The 24,576-nt window shown below is 38.5% G+C and overlaps 1 protein-coding gene and 1 long non-coding RNA gene across 3 annotated transcripts in view; one reads left to right on the top strand and one right to left on the bottom strand.

Annotated features, from left to right (window-relative positions):
• The window catches only part of LOC136854030 (mitochondrial potassium channel ATP-binding subunit), a 90,141-nt gene extending 86,166 nt beyond the window's left edge, over positions 1–3,975 (bottom strand). Inside the window, exon 1 of one of the 2 annotated variants that reach the window (XM_067130029.1) lies at positions 3,543–3,975. The gene's annotated coding sequence lies outside the window, so the exon portion shown is untranslated. The remainder of the gene's footprint in view (positions 1–3,542) is intronic. The other variant, XM_067130030.1, reaches the window with a different exon arrangement.
• An 823-nt stretch (positions 3,976–4,798) lies between these two features.
• LOC136854029 (uncharacterized) overlaps positions 4,799–24,576 on the top strand; it is a 51,115-nt gene continuing 31,337 nt past the window's right edge. Inside the window, exons 1-2 of the long non-coding RNA XR_010857602.1 lie at positions 4,799–5,006; positions 14,992–15,071. This is a non-coding gene — a long non-coding RNA (uncharacterized lncRNA). The remainder of the gene's footprint in view (positions 5,007–14,991; positions 15,072–24,576) is intronic.

Below are 24,576 nucleotides of genomic sequence, written 5' to 3'. Positions count from 1 at the left end.
CGTTTCAGCCGGCCCAGTGGAAGGGCACCTTTAGGTTCACCACTGAACCACTCTCCTAATCACAGCATTTGTGGCATAATAATGATGATGATCATGAGGGAACTGGGTTTTTAACATGGTCTAATACACAGATCAGTCAGTTGTGTTTCTGCTGAGAGGCCAACCAACGCTCTTGACGTCTGGTAGAGTGAATTGTTTAAAAGGCCGTCTTAGGAAAAATACAATTCAGAGAAACTCCAAAGTTCAAATAGTGTCATGGGGTTGCACTTTCCTGATGATTTCACTTAATTCTCACTTCATGATTCCATAACATATGATTGCAGGAGTAAAACTGAAGGGTTTCAACGTGTAGAATGAAACTGCCTTTTGTACTTCACAATACCATAGAGTAGGATGCTTAATGAACTCTTAAATCCCTCTCTTTTGCTTTTTAAAGAGCAAGGTAAATCAAGTTTGACACATTCATCATCAGTTCATAACAGACAGAAAGAAGGACTCTCAACACAATAAACTGAAGAGAGAAAATAGAAATAACAAAGAATCGCGTATAACTGAAGAACGCAGGATGAAAATTTGACCAATTTAAAGATAGGAATACAAGAAAAGTTAATTAACTCTGTAGCAAAATACACACAAACATAATTTACTGGATTCAGTGTAGATATATCTCAATATATATATATATATATATATATATATATATATATATATACACATATATAAATATACATATAAATATATAAATATACATATAAACGCTAATAGATTCACAATTTCGTGAAAAACAATCTGAGTAATAAAAATCCACAATTATATAGTAAATACATTACTATGTAAAAAGAACCAAAGACTTTCGAACACCTGAACGGTGTTCCTCATCAGTGTTAACGTTAAAATGCAAAGTGAGGGTAGTTTTCTTATGAAATAGTTTTTAAAAATTAGGGGCGGGGCGAGAAGATAACAGCACATCACGGAAGTGCTGGTTCGGGTGTTATGTAATACCAAATTCAATAGGCAGTTGCGCCAATCTCCTTGATCTTCGTACTTGCGATGTTGCATCTGCCTGCGCTGCATAGGTGCCATAGTCGGAACCATCTACAGGGACGTCGGCTATCTGGAGAAAACTACCCTCACTTTGCATTTTAACGTTAACACTGATGAGGAACACCGTTCAGGTGTTCGAAAGTCTTTGGTTCATTTTACATAGTAATATATTTACTATATAACTGTGGATTTTTATTACTCATACATATAAATATATATATATATATATATATATATATATATATATATATATATATATATATATATATATATATATATAGTTAAACAATATCTAAACAATTTGTTTTACTCAGTTATAAACAATACTCAAAATAACAGTCAGTTTCATGTTAAGAAGGCTGCAGTAATTAAAGCACATGGGTTTACGCCACTCCTACAAAAATAATTTGTCCTTTCTGTCGGATAGATGCTTCCGAGAAGTTTATACAGTCGGTACTGAAGAGCACTAAAAGTGAAGACTCCACAAAAACACGCTACCTGTCATTGATAAAGACAAACTTTACAGTCAATTCTAACGAGTCTGGTTCTGTTATTGTCGTCTCCTGGCTTCCTCTAGTCTAAGTCATTAGTGTGTCCGATCTCGTGTATAGTAATTTATATCCTTATCAGTATTCTTCAAATAACCAAATATGCAGTTAATGATGAAGACTATGGTCGATTTACCGGGTTTTATATTTCAGAGCATAGATGCAGTAGCAGACAACAGTTTTTGTTATTTAAAAATGCACCTGTAACTAATATTCCACAGAGAGAGAGAGAGAGAGAGAGAGAGAGAGAGAGAGAGAGAGAGAGAGAGAGAGAGATTCCTTCTAAAAAAATCAGACTCTCGTGAATACGTTTTAAAGGTAAAGCGTTAGGCCTACATATACAAAATAAAGTACTAATTCGCCTTTGATATTAGATATAGGCCTATTTTATAAGGTGCTATAAAATCGATTGCCTTTCCGTTTCCATCTGCAGACTGGATAGAAGTATGTCACTGGAGTCACTGTAAAAATTGATTATACGCTTTCTGACTTTTCCCCTGGTGATACAACGAGAATTTTTTCAATAAATAAAAGTTAAGTTTCCCGTCAATTTAACACTACTTCCGTTCCCACTTCCTTTCTTTCATATTGCTGTCCAACTACTCCAGCTCCCTCTTAAGCGCTGAATGGCAGAAAGTGCCGTATAGTGCATCACTGTCTAACGGTTAAATCTACGAGTATGTCTCACGTCAAATAAATTTTTTATAAATACCCCTTTCATTAGTTTTTTTTTTGCTCAGTTTCAACAGAAGAAAGTACCGTACTGTGTATATTTAGAAACTTCTGGGCCAGTAAGTTTCTAAAAATACTGTATTTTTCAAATAAATATTTTCTGACTCTTTCAACCACTAACTGGACATGAGTAAGTTTGGGATTGGAATATAAAATTTAGGACAAAGGCCCAGAGCTGGAACCTATGAGGTCACTCAGCGCTGAGAATAATGTTGAAACGAGTGTTAAGAGAAGGTGGAAAATAAGTTGGAAGAAAGGGAATGTGAACTAAAGTACAGTAAAAATAATGAAGGGTGTTGCAGCTTGGGACCGAAGGGACGCTGCAAAGAACCTTAAGTAATGCCTACAGTCAACCGCGTGAGGGGCACTGACGGCACTTCCTCCCTACAGGGCAAGAGACCAGCTTGAAAGAATAAAAATTAGACTCCTCAACTGCCATGCCCAGCTCCTATTGTATATTCGATACACACGCATACACACACATATATAATATGTATATATACATATATATATGACAATATTATTATTGACCTAAAAATACTAGAGAGAGAGAGAGAGAGAGAGAGAGAGAGAGAGAGAGAGAGAGAGAGAGAGAGAGAGACTGTTTTTGAAATAAGACTCGTGAATTCACTTCAATTTAGGTAAAGCAACAGGCCTATCTACAAGAGAGTACTAATTCATATATATATATATATATATATATATATATATATATATATATATATATATATATATATATATATATATATATATATATATATATATAGCCTGTATGTGTGTGGTGGGTGTGTGTGTGTGTGTGTGTGTATAAGCAGGGATAAGCAACAAGGAAAGAGCAAGTGTAATCATTGTCTACTATTCAAATTCTAGACCTAGCCCCTCAATGGGATGGTTGGTTTTGCACATAACTGCCATTCGTGGATTGTACGTTCGACCCCAGGCAATGCTGTCAAGTTGGTGACACAAATTTAATCTTCGGCAATAGCTGTAGAGCGCTGAATGACCGAAAATTCAATATTTTTGTCCTGATGGTATAAATTCCATAACGAAAAAACCCTAGACCTAATAAATTGTTTTGAGTAATCTTTTCTTGAGTCTATTTACCTATTTACTGATTTTTATCCCACCATATTCTGTGAATCTACTACTATATTTAGCTAAAGATTTTCACGCAGTACGAGTATAGCCTACGTAATGAATTACAATTATAAGTCCTACCTCTAGATTAGCCTCCATTGTGCTTAGGCTCTCCGTCGGCTTTTCTATGTCCTTTAGAAAAAGCATTGCGTAAAAAAACCATGAAGAGGGTCCATAGATATCCTCAGTTCTAGAACCACTTCTTTTAAAATCATTAAATTTTCTTCCGTTCCCTTCTGAAATTAGGCCTACTTCTTAAAGTATTCAACTTCCTTTTAACATAATCGATAACGGCACCTTTTTTCACTAACCTGAAATTTTCAAAAACCTCTCATACGCAGCATTTCCTTTGTCTTTCCTCGTGTAATTTTCATTCGTATGTCCCAAAGCTCAGGCATGACTTTATACGTATTAATGAAATGCTGCAGCAAAGCCTGGCGGCCTTTATTTTCAGAAAGCGTTGTAGTTTCGAGACGAAGCACACTCCACTGAAAACGTAAGAACTGACGCGACTGACAGGTTGTCAGTGACAATTTAACGTCAAAACAACTATCGCCATTCTTTTACTATCATATACCATAAGCTCCGCCCACAAGTAAAAACAAGAAAAACATGCGCCGAAGTCAATTGAGTTTTCTATACAGCCGCTACAGCGTATAATCAAAGCCACCGGAACAGATCTATCTTTCGGTGGTCTCCGTATAATGCTGTATGAGCCGCGGCACACGAAACTTTAACCACGGCCCGGTGGTGGCCTATCCTATGTTGTTGCCAGAAGCTCTAATATGGCTAACTTTAACCTTAAATAAAATTTTTAAAAACTACTGTCGCTAGAGGGCTGCAATTTGGCATATTTGATGACTGGAGGGTGGATGATCAACATACAGTTTTGAAGCCCTCTTGCCTCAGTAGTTTTTAAGATCTGATGGCGGACAGAAAAAGTGCGGACGGACATACAAAGCCGGCATAATAGTTTTCTTTTACAGGAAACTAAAAAGTTTAGAAGAATGCCAGCATATTCTGGCATTTCAAGTCAATGGCCGCAGTGGGCTTGTTCCACATGAGTAGGTTCCATCTACTGAACAATAATAATAATAATAAAATAATAGTGGCAAGACTAGGAAATGGGTTTCAATTCCAGTCCGTGCACGAGAACTGACGATTTTTTATTGTAGCGTTCATTTTTCATGATCGTTCCAAATGCCTTTTAACATTAAATATTTCTCGTTTTCAATTTTTTTTAATTCCCTTTTCAGCAATAGGGGACTGTCTAGTAAAGCTCTCCACCAATCAAAGAGAAAACAAGAGGTTTATTACAGTCTTAGCCAATCAGCTGAGTGGTACTAAGTGCTGGATGAAGAACACAAGCCACACGAAACTTCGGAAGTTAGGAAGTTCAGTCTACCTTCAAAGTGAGGTGTGGTAAGTGGCGTACCTGTGGTATTGTGTTTTCTCGTCCTTCGTTGTGTTTATTCCGGTATACCACGAGTGATGTTGAGGCCGCTGATGTTGGATAAGCCAAGTCTTCACCTCTTCCAAACAAAGGTGAGTGATACAATATGGCGGGAGAATGACCTCCCCTTTAACTCCTAGCCGTAGTTTCCTGATTTTGGGGTCTTGCAAAACACATTAAGTTCTTGATAGTAGTGTTACGTTACTTTCGTCGGCCCTTTGTGGTTATATTTGGAATTTGTTAGTTGCTGCGGCTCTTTTGGTAGGTGCAGACACTAAAACAATAGGGTTTACAGACTGGTTACTATTATAGCTACTGAGAAAACTTACCTTTCATCTCATATGGGTTTCTGTTAAATCAAGACAAAATGTAGAGAAGACTGTAAATGGGAGCTAGGACTCTAAATGCCCATATATCGTCACAACAAGAGGGAATAAGTAGGCTAGGGTATAACACAAACTGTAGGCCTATACGGTGTCGGATTGTGCTGAAATATAAAAATTAAAGTTAGTTAAAAAATAGTTTTAGCATTACACAGAATTATCGCGTAATCTATAGCAACGAAATTTTCTTTAATCGACGTTGATGGAACAAAGGTTTCAGATTGGGTAATGGGCTAGGCCTAGGTTACTGTGCTCTGCCACATCGACGGAACACATGACTATAGCCTATATATATTAGTGTTTGTGTATAATTGATTTTATGCTGAGAATTACTTGGCAAATGCATTTTTAAGTGCTGCAGTTGAGGAAAGCAGTATCAAGGTTATGACAGAGACGGTTATACCCGTGACGGCATGTTTCTTCGAGTATTTTGTGTGATTTTCTCAGTTCGATTTGAAATTTCTGGAAAATGCATGAAAACGTTCACCATGAAACAAGGAGTATCCGAAACTCATTTCTAGACATTGACCTCGGCGAGCGTGCTATTCACTTTAGGACTAAAGAAAACATTTTTACATTTTTTCATCTCAGTAGCATTATGAACGGACGTAACGTAATTTGAGGGAGAAATCTGGGATATCAGAAAAGCTTTCATTTGCATCACCAAGTAATTATATGAAAAATAGCGATGCTATTCGGACATGATTAAATTTAACCAATCATCGTAAAGCTGCCGGCTGCTTCCAGGTGCATTTTCAAGCTAAAAAAAAAATAGATTATAGTTGTCTTGCAGCACAAGTGCCTGTTTCACGAATTAAGGCTATAAGCACTGGAATGAAGTAGTGCTAACGTTCTAGGTTGAAATGTGAAAAAAAGTAAATAAAGTATATACATAAACAAACTGGTTTGTATAATTTGTCTCTCATTTCCCTTATTAGATCATTCTTTTAATTTCCCCTTCATTTTCATTCTTCCTCTCTTCATTTCTTTCTTCATCCCGTAAACTGTTTCATGTCTGGGTAAGTTCAGTGCATACCGCTGTTTCTTGCAGTTTCGCGCATTCATGCATTTATAGGTCATTAGGGATGAGCATATGCTGCACTGTAAATGAACTGGCCATGAACTGAAACGTGACCACCCAGCTCCGATCCTCCCGAAAAATGTGATGTGTGGACACTATGCATATAGTTAATAAACAGGCATATAGGGAAGAAGCGTGATTTGAACAAAAATGGATACAGAAATATGCGAAAGGGGAAAATTTACAATGGTGTCAAGGCAAGAGTGTTATTGCCCCTTGCGTATTTGTTATTAGTAATTGAAGGATTAGTATTATGACTGATTTTTATGTATCAGAAATCTTATTTTATTCCTATATCACCGTTGAAAACTAAGTTCTTAAGAGTACGGTTTGAGTGAGACTGGTACTAGGTTTTTTCCGGAAACAGTCGATTAGATAGAACGTTTGATAAATAATCATGAATGCAGAGGGACACGAGGATAAATAAAATTGAATCTGAGCGGTCGCAAGAAAATAAACAATGTGGGATGGCGATATATGGAAGAAGAAAATAGTTCAAATATAGTGTGGGCTAAGTGCTTCGATAAACTAACTGGCAATAAGGCCATAAAGCACTAGTGCTAAGAAAGCTTTCACATATTTTTCGTTACAGTTTATATCTTCCGTAGGAGATATAAACAGTAATGAATAATAATAACGATAACAATGAAGGCAGACTGACTGTTGATGTACGACCTTGTTGGTGAATATATGGATTATCAGTGATGGAACAAAAATATTGAATACCACCACCTTGAGCGAAATCAGAATCTTCATTCAAGTGATAATATTTTTTAGCAAGTTAACTGCAGATATCCGATGTCAAGAGACACCCTTCCATTACTCCAAACGATATACAGACACGAGCGCGTGACGGTCACTTTCAAAGTTCTGGCTAAGATTGCTAATCTTAAAGGTCTAGAGAATGGATTAATTAGGCTATGACCGGCCAGTGCCAGCGGAAGAGCTGACATCACGACCTAAGCTGTGCGGAAAAGGACTTAGTTTGGGTCGCGGATGGGTAGACCTTGTATTCTCTAGACCTTGGCTAAACTGATTTTGACGAGCTGGTCTGGCATTTCATACTGTCCAAATTAGGGAAAGGAGTACAGTGATAATAACTGACAGGTAATATGTTGACTTTTCAAAATCCTGCCAATCACTTTGGTGGAGTTCATCGCCTTCTTCAAGAGGAAATCTCTTAGATTTCACAAATATGTGTTGCTGGAGTCATTCTTGTATCCATATGACAGATCGTCCGAACAATCCATGGAATATTTGATTATACGAATTAGGCCTATATGGATCTGTAAAGGTCCTGTTGCCTTCTTCTCTCATTCTACTATCTCTCGTTATTTTTACTCCTAAACCCAGACGAATCCATCGCTTGCTTTTTCGACTAATCTTCGTAGTCTGTTACCCTCTTTATCTTACTCTGCCGGAATTGTTTTTCAAACGGGAGAACTTTTGAAATATTATGCCGGCAAACTGTGGTTCTCCCCTTGCAAACACCTTCAAAGTCTTTCACCAGTCTGAGCAACTGCTTTTTGCTGTCGTCAAATAGTGCCAGATCAGGTCCACTCTCGATCGTTACCCCTTTTTTATGCCACAAGGTTGCACCTACATATCCTGTGCTTCCCTTGACTTCTCATGAACCTTCCCATACGAATATTTTAGAACTATGGACACACTAACGCACCCGGTCCTGGTCGTTTCGGCAGTAAGTCACTTTAGGCCGTAACATCCAAAACGATGTAAGACGTTATGTTTATGGTATTTACCGTTATGTTTATGGTATTTACCATTATTATTTCATGTTTTACGTACATCCCTAAGGGGCTGGTACTAAACACGGCGCCCATTTTGCACGTAAACGTGCTTACGGCCGAAACGACCCGAATGCTTAACATCTCAACAGATTACCATCTTCATTATGTTTCCTTAACATCTTTCACATTGTAAAGCTATCAGTACTATATTAAGCTTTTTCTTAGTCTGTGTAAGTGTCCGGAGTAAATGCACGTAAGATAAACCGAGTTGGACAGTTTACAGAGTGCTTTAGGTGGAGTATGGCTGAGATGGTGGAAATAATAGAAATATAATAAACGATCTTAAAAAAGCGTAAAAGAATAATGGATTGTAGCATTTTGAGGAGTAAGGAAATTTGGAGGGAATGAAGGGCATGTGAAAGGGGAAAGGTAATTGAAGAAAATGGTAAAGTGAAAGTGTTTGTACTGGAAGGGTCTTCTTTATCTGTAAATGTTTTTTTTTTTTTTTTTTTTCTTTTTTTGCTCTGAGCCGTACTTACAAGTGAAAACGGTTTCAGCACGATTATACAGTACACATGCATATACATACATGCATATGTGTATATATATATATATATTAATGTATATAATATATATATATACACACATATGCATGTATGTATATACATACATGCATATATGTATATATATATATATATATATATATATATATATATATATATACACACACACACACACACACACACTGTATGTCTCTTGATGTGGGCTGCTGGCAAATGTGTGAGCGTGCTTGAGAGTAATGTTAACTCCGCAATTTTTCCCTATGCAAGTGATTTTAAAGAATATTATGTGTTCAGTTTATATTTAAGAAAATAATGGACTCATCAAGACAATCTAAAAGTTTTCTTTGTATCAGATTTTACCCTCATTTATATTCCAATGTTACCACGGAATGAAATTTGTAATTTTTTTGAAATACTAATTGGATCAGGTGACATATCTGTAAAGATTTGTGCTCTGTTAAAACTTTACTCTTTGCTTTTAAACGTTCAGTTAACTAATGGGATGGAAAATTATAATTAACTGCAACAGAGTGATGGTAATTGCAAATGCGAAATTGCGTTAACATTTCCCTCAAACGAAATGAAATCCATATCGTGGCCAATGTCTAATGAAACGGAGATTTCATTGGCTTGTTTTGGACCGGAACTGTGAAACCTTTAACTGCATTTTCTTTCGATAATCATTCTGAAGTCTGTGAAAGATTTCGACATGCTTAGTTTGTATTGTGCATTGCTTTTTCATCTTGATGTGTGAGGGTCAAAAACATGAGAATGAACTGGCAAAAGCTAATCACGTATTGGGTAAAGACTTGTTGTCAATTCACTAAAATCGAACAAACTATCAAGAGTCGTCTTTCATCATGGTAATCTTAGTGCATTCATATTTTATCTTTCTTCGGCATCTAGACCTAACCAATGAGCACAGATAGCTCTCGGGAACTTGCTATCACCATAAACCATTCAAACAAGGACACTTTCTTAACACAGTTTCAGCCTTTTCAATCCAGTAATATTCAGTGTTAATAAACTCTCCAAGGGGCTGACTATATCCATTGTTTAACTTTCGGTTCTTTCCCATACTCCTTTCATATGTACTACTTTTCCTTTTACATGGCAGCCTCCTTTAAGATTGACTATCTGTTGCCTTTTGATGTCCCAGAGTTCGTAATTATTATATTTCCAGGGTCCTTCGTGTTTATACTGATAGTCAGCGATGTTCATGCTGCTTGAGCAGTGATTGCCTGTTACTAATTAAGGTTGATAAATCTTTAAAAAGTTTGCTTTACTTCAAGTTCTCAGCGCAGATTCTTAGCAACACTGCTTATCTGCCTGAGCTCATATTGCGAAGGCTACAGCAGAGAAAAACTAGCCGCTAAATAAGTGTTAAGTTTTCAAAACCCAACACTTTTTCTGTTCAGCTTATCATTTGTTGATCGAAAAAGAACATGACATCGAATAGGTGGGATGAAGCAAATCACTTCATCCAAAAATGTGTATATATACAGATCAAGGAATAATTATTTATAGTTGAATCTTCAAATTAATTGTTGTCAGACATGTCGGGTACAGTAATCTTGACCCAATACGAGTTCTCATACTTTAATAGTTAGGCTGTGTAAACTCACCCCATTTGAAATAACACTAGTATACTGTAGTTGGTTTCATTTCATCTGTCCGCCAAGACGTGAATGTGGCAGTGCGCATGAATAGCACATAATCGATTAACTGACAATCGACGTTTCCGATATGTTGGCATATTGTGACAAATATTAAACTGCTGCTTCAGTAACATCTAAATGTGTATATTTATATACAAATAACCTCCGCCCCTTCCTATATGAATCGTAAACATGCCGATTTTTATCGATAATATACCAAAACAAGAACACAAAAGACAGTCTTATATCAAACAGACTACGCAAGTCAACCACGAACGAACGATAAACTTTCAATAATTAGGGAATGATTTATCTCATTAGCATAGCTCACGCTACGCTTAGGCCTATGCTCACAAGCCGTTCAAATCACAAGAATTTTTATCATTGGAAATTTATTTTAAGTGCAGTTTCATTGCATGCACATAAAAATAACCTTATTGTGATACCATAGTAATATCTACGTCCGCAAACTGAAAAATAACCTTCAGTATTGTTCACTGCTAGAACATGAAGCATGGAGCGATGAAGATAGGCCTATGCTACTGGTTCGTCAGATATTTTATTTTACTGACCTTTTCAACACACATTAATCCCATTTCAGTCAAAATTACTTTTTTTTATCGTAAACTTTATTTATTAAATCTGTAAGTATCGTTCCAGTGCCCAACAATAAAATAAATATAGGCTAGCCTCATACCTATGTGAATGAACAGAAAGAAAGAAATAGGCTATAGTTAGCAATTTGAAGAAAAAAGGATTGCTTTTAAGTGATAAATGAATGTCTTGAGTTTCTTATACACCGAGTTTTAAGTTCAGTTTAAAATATCAAAATCGGTCATTATCAAATGAGAGAGAGAGAGAGAGAGAGATGAAAATCCTAACCTTTAATTCATTAAAAGTTTCTACCCGAGAAATATAGCCAAGTATAAACCTATTAGCATGACAAATTGGACGTGGAAATATACATATCCCCGCATGGTTATCTACCACGACCATTAAAAATATCAGCAGGTGACGAAGGATGTATGGCAGGCTTATTTAGTTAAGTCAACAAGCAAACTAATAGTGCAAATATAGGGAGAGGGTGCAGCCCTCTAGCCTACCAACTCCTCTTGGCCACTGGTATAATCTTTGGCGTCCCTCTCTGCTTCGACACCCTCCAAAAGATTCGGGTTCTTTCCGACGTCGACAAGTGAGTGAGAGAGAGGGATCCCAGCCGCTTCCAGTGGCCGACGCCACGGCTGAGCCATTTCATTTAAATTATTATGCTGGAAATAACATAGTCGGTTACGGAATCATTATCTAACATGCTCAAGCTTCTTGAGTTCAACACTTTGTGCACTTTGTTTGGTTTTATGTGCAGAATTCGGTATGAACATAAAAAGGTTTCTGGAGCTGTTAATTTTAAGCAAGAGCAAATATATGCAGTTGTTTTGATTTAACTGTGACCCGCCAAAAATTACGTTGGCACCTGCTTTTGGAGCAGATAAGGTACACTCTTATTTACCTCGGGAAAATGATGAGAGGAAATGAGGGAATAATTTAATAGTGTTTCCGCGGTAGGAAGGAAATAAGAAATGTCTTTTAAGGGGAGAACAAAGTTGGAGCGTTAGTCATTTGCAACAGAGACCAAATAATATAGAAATGAAAGGTAATTTTGTACTGGCATCTCTGCGTGTGTTTGTGTGTGTAGGATAGAGAGAGAATTACCTTTCGACGGCATAAAAGTGATTGTACGTTGAAATTTATCACCAGAGTAAATTAAAAGTAATTTTCAACTAGATTTCCTCAATTAGGGTCATATTCTTTTTCACGGACTTGTAGAAGAAGATTCGCTCTTCTCGGTGCTCCCTCATATATGATGACTGAGTAGGCCTACCAAGAAACTAATTCTTAATAAACTTTGATACTAATATTGTAAAGTAAATGTAAATGCAGTTTGTCTAGGCTCCTTTAATTATAACTTTTTTATATTAAATTTTTCCTGAAAAAATTGAGTTGTTGGGGTTTTAGACCATATACTCTTTTTGTGCAAGCATTCTTAGCATTTGATTACTGATACACTTAACTTGTATTAACTTTGTTTCAAGTTGTTAATCTTACTCATTATTCTGCTGTAACTGTTCTAATACGATGCACATCAACTGTTTTGTTAATGATCTAGCAGCCGTAATGCCTTTGCAATCATTGATTTGCTATTGTATTAACAGACATTAACTCTAATTATCTGTTGAATAAGTTATATTTAGGAAAGGATGTCATTGTCTCCTGTATTGGTGATCAGTGATCGTTAAAATACAGATGCAAAACTCTTGCTTGTTTCTCAGTACCCATTTTCGGAGGAAAGGGTCAGTTTATTCCCCAAATTTCCTGATGCCGACCCTTAATTTCGTCTGAATGGTTGCTAAAGTCTCCAAAATCTTGCAAATAATGCCGGATTTGACTTGTGAAGGCCATACTAACCTTTGCTGATCGTAGATCTTCGTTGGGTGAGTCGGTAGAGCTGTGGACTGAACTCGCTGGGCCGGAGTTCGATTCCCCGGCCGGCTGATGAAGAGTTAGAGGAATTTACTTCTGGTGATAAAAATTCATTTCTCGCTATAATGTGGCTCGGATTCCACAATAAGCTGTAGGTCCCGTTGCTAAGTAACCAATTGGTTCTTAGCCACGTAAAATAAGTCTAATCCTTCGGGCCAGCCCTAGGAGAGCTGTTAATCAGCTCAGTGGTCTGGTAAAACTAAGGTATACTTAACTTTACTGATCATTTTGCCTTCTTGGTTAGCTGGCAGTAAATGTAGTCATGCGATTGCTCTCCAATAATGAGATACAGTAGAATACTACGAACAGTAACTATTGTCACGATGATGTTTTTGTGTTATTTTGATGTAAAATATCTTTTAGCTGTTCAAATGATGAAAAACATTTCTGAGGTGTAGGCTTAGAGTCCTTTGACACAAGAATTTTCTGTCAACAGTTGCCCAGGATACTACACATCTTATATGACTGTGCTGTAAAGAATTCCGTATGCATACTTTTTTTGTCCCTAGGAGCAAGAGCTTCTGGCACAAGGCATCTCAGTCTAACAACGAAACTAGACAGTCCATCAGACCAGACCAGCGTGCTGTAAAAAGTAGCACCGTTATGATGCTCATATCGTTATAACTTCCGAACGTCAACAGTGCTGATATTACTATTGTTGTAGGCATTCCTGTCGCGATCCCCTCGAATGTATAGCTTCAGTATCCATGCTGGACCACTGCATCACGTCCCCACTCCTTCACGAATCAATTGTGACCTGCAACATTCGCTACGATCTTGCAACAGACTACGATTACGTCCCCTTACGGGTCTCATTCAGTACCCTATCCCTCCCTACCGTGAACCCCCTGTTAACTAGGACTTTAAACCCCACCAGAAAACCAGAACCTTTAGGAAGGCCTCAGAAAGTAAGTTGCGGTCAACAGTTCAAACAGCAGATACTGTATTATGCAATAACCCAAAACGTAGAAATGACCACCACAGGAGAGACCTAAAAGAATTCTATTCGAATATAATATCCGCCCTGCTGGACTCAGGCAGAAATACCTTTAGATTTCGTCAAGGCAGCTCTCGTATCATACCTGGCTGGCACTACCTACTTAAAGATCTCTAGACACGTTCACGAGAAATGTTTTTACTTTGAAGGCAAAATTGGTTGTTCGAGGGAAGGATACTGCATTGCTAATGAGACAGGCGAGTACGCAGTTCAAGCTTGCTCTTATGCACTGCAACCTAAATGAAAAGGCAAATAAGAGCAGGTGCAATGTTTAAAAAATTAGAATCTGGAGATTACCCTCGTCTATGTGAATTACATTCAATTCCTAAATCCTAAAACTTAGAAGCTATCACAGAGACTAGGAGAAGCCGTCGGCGACAAGGCTATCGCAAGAATGTGGGGCGATCACTTAAGCGCCAACCTGAATTTCATAAACGATCAAGACTCCCGAAGGGAAGTAGATAGCCTCCGTACTGATAACATTCAATTTCATTTCGCCGATCGTATTACACCAGGTAACATCATTGATGCCACTAACAACTTGTCTAATAATAAATCGCCCTGCTGCGATGGTCTTCATGTGCAAGCCTTCAAATTCTGCCACCCGATGGCCTCATTTACTATTATTCTTGTTATCTGTTATTACAATTATGAAGTATTATGTGCAGGAATCTATTATTATTATTATTATTATTATTATTATTATTATTATTATTATTATTATTATTATTATTATTATTATTATTATTGAGGCTTGCTTTTTCACTTTTCGTATTAGCATTCTATACCTGAATTCTTTATCTGCCTAAGGTCTCCAGCTGAAAATAAATTATATACTACTGTTTTTATCAGTTATCATTTTTCTTTTTCTTATTATTACTTTTTCAATATTGTTATTGATATCACTATTACTTTGTAACTATTATTTGTTACTTCAGCAACTGAGTATAGCCAGTTAATATTTTTATCCTCTTATGTGTATCTAAATTGTGTGTATTGTATTGTCTCTACTTTGTATATTCCCTATATGTGGTCCTGAGCTGTAAATATTATTATTATTATTATTATTATTATTATTATTATTATTATTATTATTATTATTATTCCAGTTCACTGTGACTGTCTCCACATGAGCAAGTTACGTCATCAGAGATCATGACTCCAAGGTTTTTGAGGATTTCTTGCCAAGGTATGTGGTTAAATTTGATGCCATTAAAGATTGTCATGTTATCTAGTGCATTCTGAAACTGCAGTCATGAAAACCATCAGCAAATTAAGAGTGTTGCAGGTTACTATCAGTATCACTTATCATGATGACGAAAATGGGACCTAGGACTGTCCCTTGTGGAACATCCATTATGATGGTGCTAGTTTGCTTAGTGTTTCATTAACTGATACTTGAACCATTCGATTAGAGAGGATATTGTGTAGTCAGCCTCCTGTGGTTCTACATATCAAGTTTTTGTTTTGAGTTAATTGCCTGCCTTGAGTAGTCAGTCTTATCAAAAGCATTAGCAAAGTCGAGATGCTGGCAAGTTATTTTGCTGCCTGATTTTTATAAGTCTGATTATAGACCAACTGATCAGGTGAGATACTGTAGATCTTCCTGGAATTGGCCCTGATTGGTCAGTCGGGAAGAGATTCTTATATGCTAAATGTTTCAGACAGTTGTTTCGATAAGTTTTTTTTACAGATTCTGAAAGTGTGGGTTGTTAGTGTTACAGGACAGGATTTCGGTATTGAATTCTAGTAATGTGCAAATGATGGCATATTTGAAGATTTTTGCTGTTATGTTTTAAGGATTCTCGCCTAGAGATAGATGAATTGTTCATTTTTTTGCATGTTTTAATAACATCTTCAGGAGGAAGTCAAGTCCTACTGCTGAATTATTCTGAAAGTGATGATTTCCTTTGTGGTCCCTTTTTCAAGTGGTTTATCAGTTTGGAATATTAGGAGGCTGCTTTTACTAAGGTCCTAGAATGCTGCTGGATCATTTCGCTTGTAGCTTAGAACTGGGTTGGATTACTCATACGTCAGACATTTTCAAAAGTTAATTGAAATGTCAATACACTGTCCTGGAAAACAACACTCGTCATGCTCTCTACGACAGTGGTGGTAGAAGCAGGAAGTCATCCTCCTCGCTACTGTCAAAGAAAATGATCCACGTATTCTATGACACCCGCAGGAAAATCATCCAGTAGAGCACACTTTGGAAGCTTTCGACTGCCAAAAAATCACTTGCCTTCATCAGCCCCACGCACACCTGAGCAGCCTTGTTGAACTTTTGAGAAGGCTTTTACGGCACAGTGAGGGACAGGTTTTAAGTCTCTCTCTCTCTCTCTCTCTCTCTCTCTCTCGTTCGTCATTCACACTTCCGTAGCCTCGCATAATTTGCATACGTAGTAGAATTTATAATTCGAGGTTGTTAGACGCCTAACCTTGTAAATTGTCTCTGAAAAGCAAGTGGTCACTGTAAATTCTTATTGTTTTGAATTATGAGTCTGTGCATGTTTCTGTTACGTTCGTCTCTGGTGGTACTCGTTATTTATGATAATAGTTTGTCCCTTGCATATATATATATATATATATATATATATATATATATATATATATATATATATATATATATATATATATATATATATATATATATATATATATATATATATATTCATTGCACCGTTTGCCTTACTTGTTCGCAGAATATGCCTGTGAATTCTCTCTCTCTCTCTCTCTCTCTCTCTCTCTCTCTCTCTCTCTCTCTCTCTCTCTCTCTCTCTCTCTCTCTCAATTTTTTGCTCTTATTACTCGTCATATTTCGCAATTATGAAATGTCAGTTTTGTACGTAATTAACCGTGAAAGTTCATGATTCTAATGTATTGTTTTTTTTTAAATGCAAAGTGTGAATTTAAATTGCAGTTAACTTGCATTTCGCATCGAGTCTTTAGGTACCGTAAAAAAGTCGGTTCCAAATTTTTTATTCCTCATTCTGTGACTACCATCTGGAGAAGTCCAAGTTATTTAAAGACATTCTTTTGTTGGAGAACAGTTACTTTATTCATCAACTTATTGCACCTCGGAAAAATAATAAAACTTGCACCCCATTATTGTTTGCACTCTCTCCAGGGCCTCCCTTGCCCATTTCATCATCCACACTTTCCTTGTTCCTGCCAACTTTCGCATTCATAACACCTATAGTTTATATTTCACTTTTAATCTTTACAAAAACTAACGGAACTGCTAAGATATTTGATACAAAATTTACTGGGAACTGATGTGCTTTATATATAAACATGTATCACTGAGCTAATGACCAACTGCTGATTACTGGTGACCAAAGTAATTGTGGCCAACGACAAGTACTGAACAGCCAGTGGCAACCAAAGCAAAAAAAAAAAAAAAGAAATGCAGAAACTTTGATGATGAGCGACTAGTCGCTGATTATATAGTGACTGGTTATACGACTGGTTGCTGAGTGTCCCATGAAAATTGTGCGATCACCAAAGACAGATGCTTGTACATGGGTTGGAGACTGGTCAATAGTCAGTCTCCAACCAGTCTCCAGCTGGTCCTTGACTGATTGCTGATAATTGTCAGGTGGTTGCAGAATAGATTTCAGTGTTTGTGCGATATTTGGCAATCTTTAGAAAATCAAAATGAGTTGGAATGAATATGAAGCTCTTGGGGGAAATCTCTACCAGTGGTGGTGGCTGTGGTTGATGACAGTAGGGTGGCCTGCTGCTCTCCTTCAGGGGCGCAGGAGCACAGATATTCGGCTGGCATGGCTGTCACTGCCATTATCTTTTTTGGTTTTCTTACCCCAGGCCTTTCCAGGTCCTACCTTTGGCATGGTATCAAAATGATGAAATTGGGTCCCTTTGGCATGGTATCGAAATTATGAACTTGGGTCCCTTTGGCATGGTATCAAACGATGAACTTGGATCCCTTTGGCATGGTATCGAAATAATGAACTTGGGTCCCTTTGGTATGATATCTAAATAATGAACTTGTGTCCCTTTGGCATGGTATCGAATGATGAACATGGTTCCCTTTGGCATGGTATCAAAGCGATGAACCTGGGTCCCTTTGGTATGGTATTGAAATGATGAACTTGGGTCCCCTTGGCATGGTATCGAAATGATGAACTTGGGTTCCTTTGACATGGTATCAAAATAATGAACATGGTCCCATTGGCATGGTATCAAAATGATGAACTTGGGCCCCTTTGGCATGGTATCGAATGATGAACTTGGTTCCCTTTGGCATGGTATCAAAGTGATGAACCTGGGTCCCTTTGGCATGGTAGCGAAATGATGAACTTGGGTCCCCTTGGCATGGTATCGAAATGATGAACTTGGGTTCCTTTGGCATGGTATCGAAATAATGAACATGGTCCCATTGGCATGGTATCGAAATGATGAACTTGGGCCCCTTTGGCATGGTATCGAAATGATGAACTTGTGTCCCTTTGGCATGGCATCAAAATGACTAAATTTGGTCCCTTTGGCATGGTATCGAATGATGAACTTGGGTCCCTTTTGCATGGTATCAAATGATGAACTTGGGTTCCTTTGGCATGGTATCGAAATGATGAACTTGGGTCCCTTTGGCATGGTATCAAAATGATGAACTTGGGTCCCTTTGGCATGGTATCAAAATTATGAACTTGGTTCCCTTTGTCATGGTATCGAATGATGAACTTGGTTCCCTTTGGCATGGTATAGAATGATGAACTTGGGTCCCTTTGGCATGGTATTGAATGATGAACTTGGGTCCCTTTGGCATGGTATGGAATGATGAACTTGGGTCCCTTTGGCATGGTATCGAATGATGAACTTGGTTCCCTTTGGCATGGTATGGAATGATGAATTTGGGTCCCTTTGGCATGGTATTGAATGATGAACTTGGGTCCCTTTGGCATGGTATGGAATGATGAACTTGGGTTCCTTTGGCATGGTATTGAAATGAATAACTTGGGTCCCTTTGGCATGGTTATCGAAATGATGAACTTTGGTCCGTTTGGCATGGTATCGTAATGATGAACTTGAGTCTCTTTGGCATGGTATCAAAATGATGAACATGGGTCCCTTTGGCATGGTATCGAAATGATGGACTTGGGTCCCTTTGGCATGGTTTTGAATGATGAACTTGTTCCCTTTGTCATGGTATCGAATGATGAACTTGGTTCCCTTTGGCATGGTATCGAATGACGAACTTGGGTCCTGTTGGCATGGTATCAAATGATGAACTTGGGTCCCTTTGGCATGGTATCGAAATGACGAACTTGGGTCCCTTAGGATTGCTATCGAAATGATGGACTTGGGTCCCTTTGGCATAGTATCGAAATGATGAACTTGGTTCCCTTTGGCATGGTATCAAATGATGAACTTAGGTCCCTTTGGCATGGTAACGAAATGATGAACTTGGGTTCCTTTGGCATGGTATCAAAATGATGAACTTGGGTTCCTTTGGCATGGTATCGAAATGAAGAACATGGGTTCCTTTGACATGGTATCAAATGATGAACTTGGGTCCCTTTGGCATGGTATGGAAATGATGAGCTTGGATCCCTTTGGCATGGTATCAAATTGATGGACTTGTGTCCCTTTGCCATGGTATCGAATAATGAACTTGGATCCCTTTGGCATTGTATCGAAATGATGAACTTAGGTTCCTTTGGCATGGTATTGAAATGATGAAGTTAGGTTCCTTTGGCATGGTATCGAAATGTTGAACTTTGGTCCCTTTGAAATGATATCGAAATAACGAACTTGGGTCCCTTTGACATGGTATCGAAAAAATGAACTTGGTTCCCTTTGGCATGGTATCGAAATGATGAACTTGGGTCCCTTTGGCATGGTATCGAATGACGAACTTGGGTCCCGTTGGCATGGTATCAAATGATGAACTTAGGTCCCTTTGGCATGGTATCGAAATCACGAACTTGGGTCCCTTAGGATTGCTATCGAAATGATGGACTTGGGTCCCTTTGGCATGGGTATCGAAATGATGAACTTGGTTCCCTTTGGCATGGTATCAAATGATGAACTTAGGTCCCTTTGGCATGGTATCAAAATGATGAACTTGGGTTCCTTTGGCATGGTATCGAAATGAAGAACATGGGTTCCTTTGGCATGGTATCAAATGATGAACTTGGGTCCCTTTGGCATGGTATGGAAATGATGAACTTGGGTCCCTTTGGCATGGTATCAAAATGATGGACTTGTGTCCCTTTGCCATGGTATCGAATAATGAACTTGGGTCCCTTTGACATTGTATCGAAATGATGAACTTGTGTTCCTTTGGCATGGTATTGAAGTGATGAAGTTGGGCTCCTTTTGCATGGTATTGAAATGATGAAGTTGGGTCCCTTTGGAATGATATCGAAATAATGAACTTGGGTCCCTTTGACATGGTATCGAAACAATGAACTTGGGTCCCTTTGACATGGTATCGAAACAATGAACTTGGGTCCCTTTGGCATGGTATCGAAATGATGAACTTGGGTCCCTTTGGCATGGTATTGAAATGATGAACTTGGGTCCCTTTGGGTTTCTCTGGCATGGTATCGAAATAATGAACTTGGGTCCCTTTGGCATGGTATCAAAACGATGAACTTAGGTTTCTTTGGCTTAGTATCGAAATTATGAAATTGTGTCCCCTTGGCATGGTATCGAAACGATGAACTTGGTCTCTTTGGGATAGTTATGAAATGATGAAGTTGGGTTCTTTTGTCATGGTATCAAAATTATGAACTTGGGTCCCTCTGGCATGGTATCAATATGATGAACTTTGGTCCCTTTGGCATGGTATCGAAATGATGAACTTGGGTTCCTTTGGCAAGGTAAAGTAATGATGAACTTGGGTTCCTTTGGCATGGTATCGAAATGATGAACTTGGGTTCCTTTATCATGGTATCGAAATGATGAACTTTGGTTCCTTTGGCATGGTATCAAAATGATGAACTTGGGTCCCTTTGGGATGGTATAGAAATGATGAACTTGGGTTTCTTTGGCATGGTATAGAAATGATGAACTTGGGTTCCTTTGGCATGGTATTGAAATGATGAACTTGGGTTCCTTTGGCATTGTATTGAAATGATGAACATGGGTTCCTTTGGCATGGTATCAAAATGATTAACTTGGGTTCCTTTGGCATGGTATAGAAATGATGAACTTGGGTTCCTTTGGCATGGTATTGAAATGATGAATTTGGGTTCCTTTGGCATTGTATTGAAATGATGAACATGGGTTCCTTTGGCATGGTATCAAAATGATGAACTTGGGTTCCTTTGGCATGGTATCGAAATGATGAACTTGGGTCCCTTTGGGATGATATTGAAATGATGAACTTGGGTTTCTTTGACATGGTATAGAAATGATGAACTTGGGTTCCTTTGGCATGGTATAGAAATGATGAACTTGGGTTTCTTTGGCATGGTATCGAAATGATGAACTTGGGTTCCTTTGGCATGGTATCAAAATTATGAACTTGGGTTCCTTTGGCATTGTATTGAAATGATTAACATGGGTTCCTTTGACATGGTATCGAAATGATGAACTTGGGTCCCTCTGGCATGGTATTGAAATGATGAACTTGGGTTCCTTTGGCATGGTATTCAAATGATGGACTTGGGTCCCGTTGGCGAGTTATCGAATGATGAATTTGGGTCCCTTTGGGATGGTATCGAAAAGATGAATCTGGGTCCCTTTGGCATAGTATCGAAAGGATGAACTTAGGTCCCTTTGGCATGGTATCGAAATGGTGAACTTGGGTTCCTTTGGCATGGTATCGAAATAATGAACGTGAGTCCTATTGGCATGGTATCGAAATGATGAAATTGGGTCCCTTGGCATGGTATCAAATGATGAACTTGGGTCCTGTTGGTATGGTATCGAAATGATGAACTTGAATCCCTATGGCATTGTATCGAAATGATGAACTTGGGTCCCTTTGGCATGATATCGAAATGATGAACTGGTCCTTTTGGCATGGTATCGAAATGACTAACTTGGGTCCCATTGGCATGGTATCGAAATGATGAACTTAGGCGCCTTTGATATGGTATAGAAACGATGAACTTGGGTCCCTTTGGTATGGTATTAAATGATGAACTTAGGTCCCTTTGGCATGGTATTGAAATGATGAACTTGGGTCAGTCTGGCATGTTATCGAATGATGAACTTGGGTCCCTTTGGCTTGGTATCGAAATGATGAACTTGGGTCCCTTTGGCATGGCATCGAAATAATGAACTTGGCTCCCTTTGGCATGGTATCGAAAGGATGAACTTTGGTCCCTTTGGCATGGTATTGAATGATGAACTTGGTTCCCTTTGGCATGGTATCGAAATGATGAAATTTGGTTTCGTTGGCATGGTATCGCAATGATGGACTTGGATCCCTTTGCCATGGTATCGAATGATGAACTTGGGTCCCTTTGGCATGGTATCGGAACAATGAATTTGGGTTCCATTGGCATGGTGACAAAATGATAAACTTGGGTTCATTTGGCTTGGCATCGAAATGATGAACTTAGGACCCTTTGGCATAGTATCGAAATGATGAACTTGTGTCTCTTTGGCATGGTATGGAATGACGAACTTGGGTCCCTTTGGCATGATATCGAATGATGAACTTGGGTCCCCTTGGCATGGTATCAAGATGATGAACTTGGGCTCTTTGGCATAGTTACGAAATGATGAAGTTGGGTTCCTTTATCATGGTATCAAAATTATGAACTTGGGTCCCTCTGGCATGGTATTGACATGATGAACTTGGGTCCCTTTGGCATGGTATCGATATGATGAACTTGGGTTCCTTTGGGCATGGTATCGAAATGATGAGCATGGGTTCCTTCAGCAAGGTATCGAAATGATGAACTTGGGTCCCTTTGGCATGGTATCGAAATGATGAACTTGGGTTCCTTTGGCATGGTATCAAAATGATGAACTTGGGTCCCTTTGGTATGGTATTGAAATGATGAACTTGGGTTCCTTTGGCATGGTATCAAAATGATGAACTTGGGTTCCTTTAGCATGGTATTGAAATGATGAACTTTGGTCCCTTTGGCATGGTATCAAAATGATGAACTTGGGTCCGTTTGGCATGGTATTGAAATGACGAACTTGGGTTCCTTTGGCATGGTATCAATTGATGAACTTGGGGTCCTTTGGCATGGTATCAAAATGATGAACTTTGGTCTCTTTGGCATGGTATCGGAACAATCAACTTTGGTCCCTTTGGCATGGCATCGAAACAGTGAACTTGGGTCCATTTGGCATGGTATCGAAATGATGAACTTGGGTCCCTTTGGCATGGTATCGAAACAATGAACTTGGGTCCCTTTGGCATGGCATCGAAACAGTGAACTTGGGTCCATTTGGCATGGTATCGAAATGATGAAATTCGGTCCCTTTGGCATGGTATTGAAATGATAAACTTGGGTTCCTTTGGCATGGTATCGAAATGATGAACTTGGGTCCCTTTGGCATAGTATCGAAATGATGAACTTGGGTCATTTTGGTGTGGTATCAAAATGATGGTCTTGGGTCCCTTTGGCATGGTATCGGAACAATGAACTTGGGTTCCTTTGGCATGTTATCGAAATGATGAACTTGGTCCTTTTGGCATGGTATCAAAATGAACTTGGGTCCCTTTGGCATGGTATCAAAACAATGATCTTGGTTCCATATGGCATGGTATCGAAATGATGAACTTTGGTCCCTTTGGCATGGTATTGAAATGATGAACATGGGTTCATTTGGCATGGTATCGAAATGTTGAACTTGGGTCCCTTTGGCATCGTATCGAAATGATGAACTTTGGTCCCTTTGGCATGGTATTGAAATGATGAACTTGGGTTCATTTGGCATGTTATCGAAATGATGAACTTGGTTCCCTTTGGCCTAATATCGAAATGATGAACTTGAGATCTCTGTTCTATCTTGGTTACTGATCAGCAAGCGGATGGCGTGGTCGGAGCCTTGGAGATCTGTCTACAGCCAGTACTTACAGTATAGTGCTTTTGTCACATGGTGTTCTAACGCTCTCCAGCTGGTTTGCAACTGGTCGCCAACTTACCAGCGAATGGTAGACGACTAATCAATGAGTGGGCAAAGATTTGGTCACTGATTGATCGGTTACCAATCGCAGATCACTTGCCAACAGAAAACTGATCGCCCATCGCTGGCGATCACTGATAACCATTGTACAACAGATTAAAGACCGATTTCCCTCTAGTCGTCCACTCTTTTACGCCCGATTGGGAAATATCTAGCAAATGGTTATTGAGGTGCAATGCTAAAACTCCATCCTGCAAAAATCAGCCAACAACCAGTCGCAAAAAACAAAAACAAAAAATTAAATATATACTTCGGAACATCTTTGGCTGTCTTTCGACAACAACTCGATTATGCTGGTCGGAACTTATCTTAAGTGAGGCTGAGGTCTTGGGTAAGAAACAAGTTTTTATCATGTCTTCATTTTTTTTCGAAATATATAGCTATCTCTTCCCCGTAACGTAGCCAAACAAAATATGGCAGACCTATGTGCAGTGCAACAAGAGGCTTAATTGTGAAACATCTTTCGAAAAATGGGGAAACTTAAAAGATTCTCATATACTTTATTGTTAAGCACAGCGGAAATTGCTTACTCCATTGCCTCTCTACTATCACCTGCATGACTTAAACCACGC

This window comes from Macrobrachium rosenbergii, chromosome 28 (assembly GCF_040412425.1).
Source record: "Macrobrachium rosenbergii isolate ZJJX-2024 chromosome 28, ASM4041242v1, whole genome shotgun sequence".
Classification (NCBI taxonomy): Eukaryota; Metazoa; Arthropoda; class Malacostraca; order Decapoda; family Palaemonidae; genus Macrobrachium; species Macrobrachium rosenbergii.
Note: the sequence above shows the minus strand (reverse complement) of the source record. Positions and strands in the feature narration are given on the sequence as shown.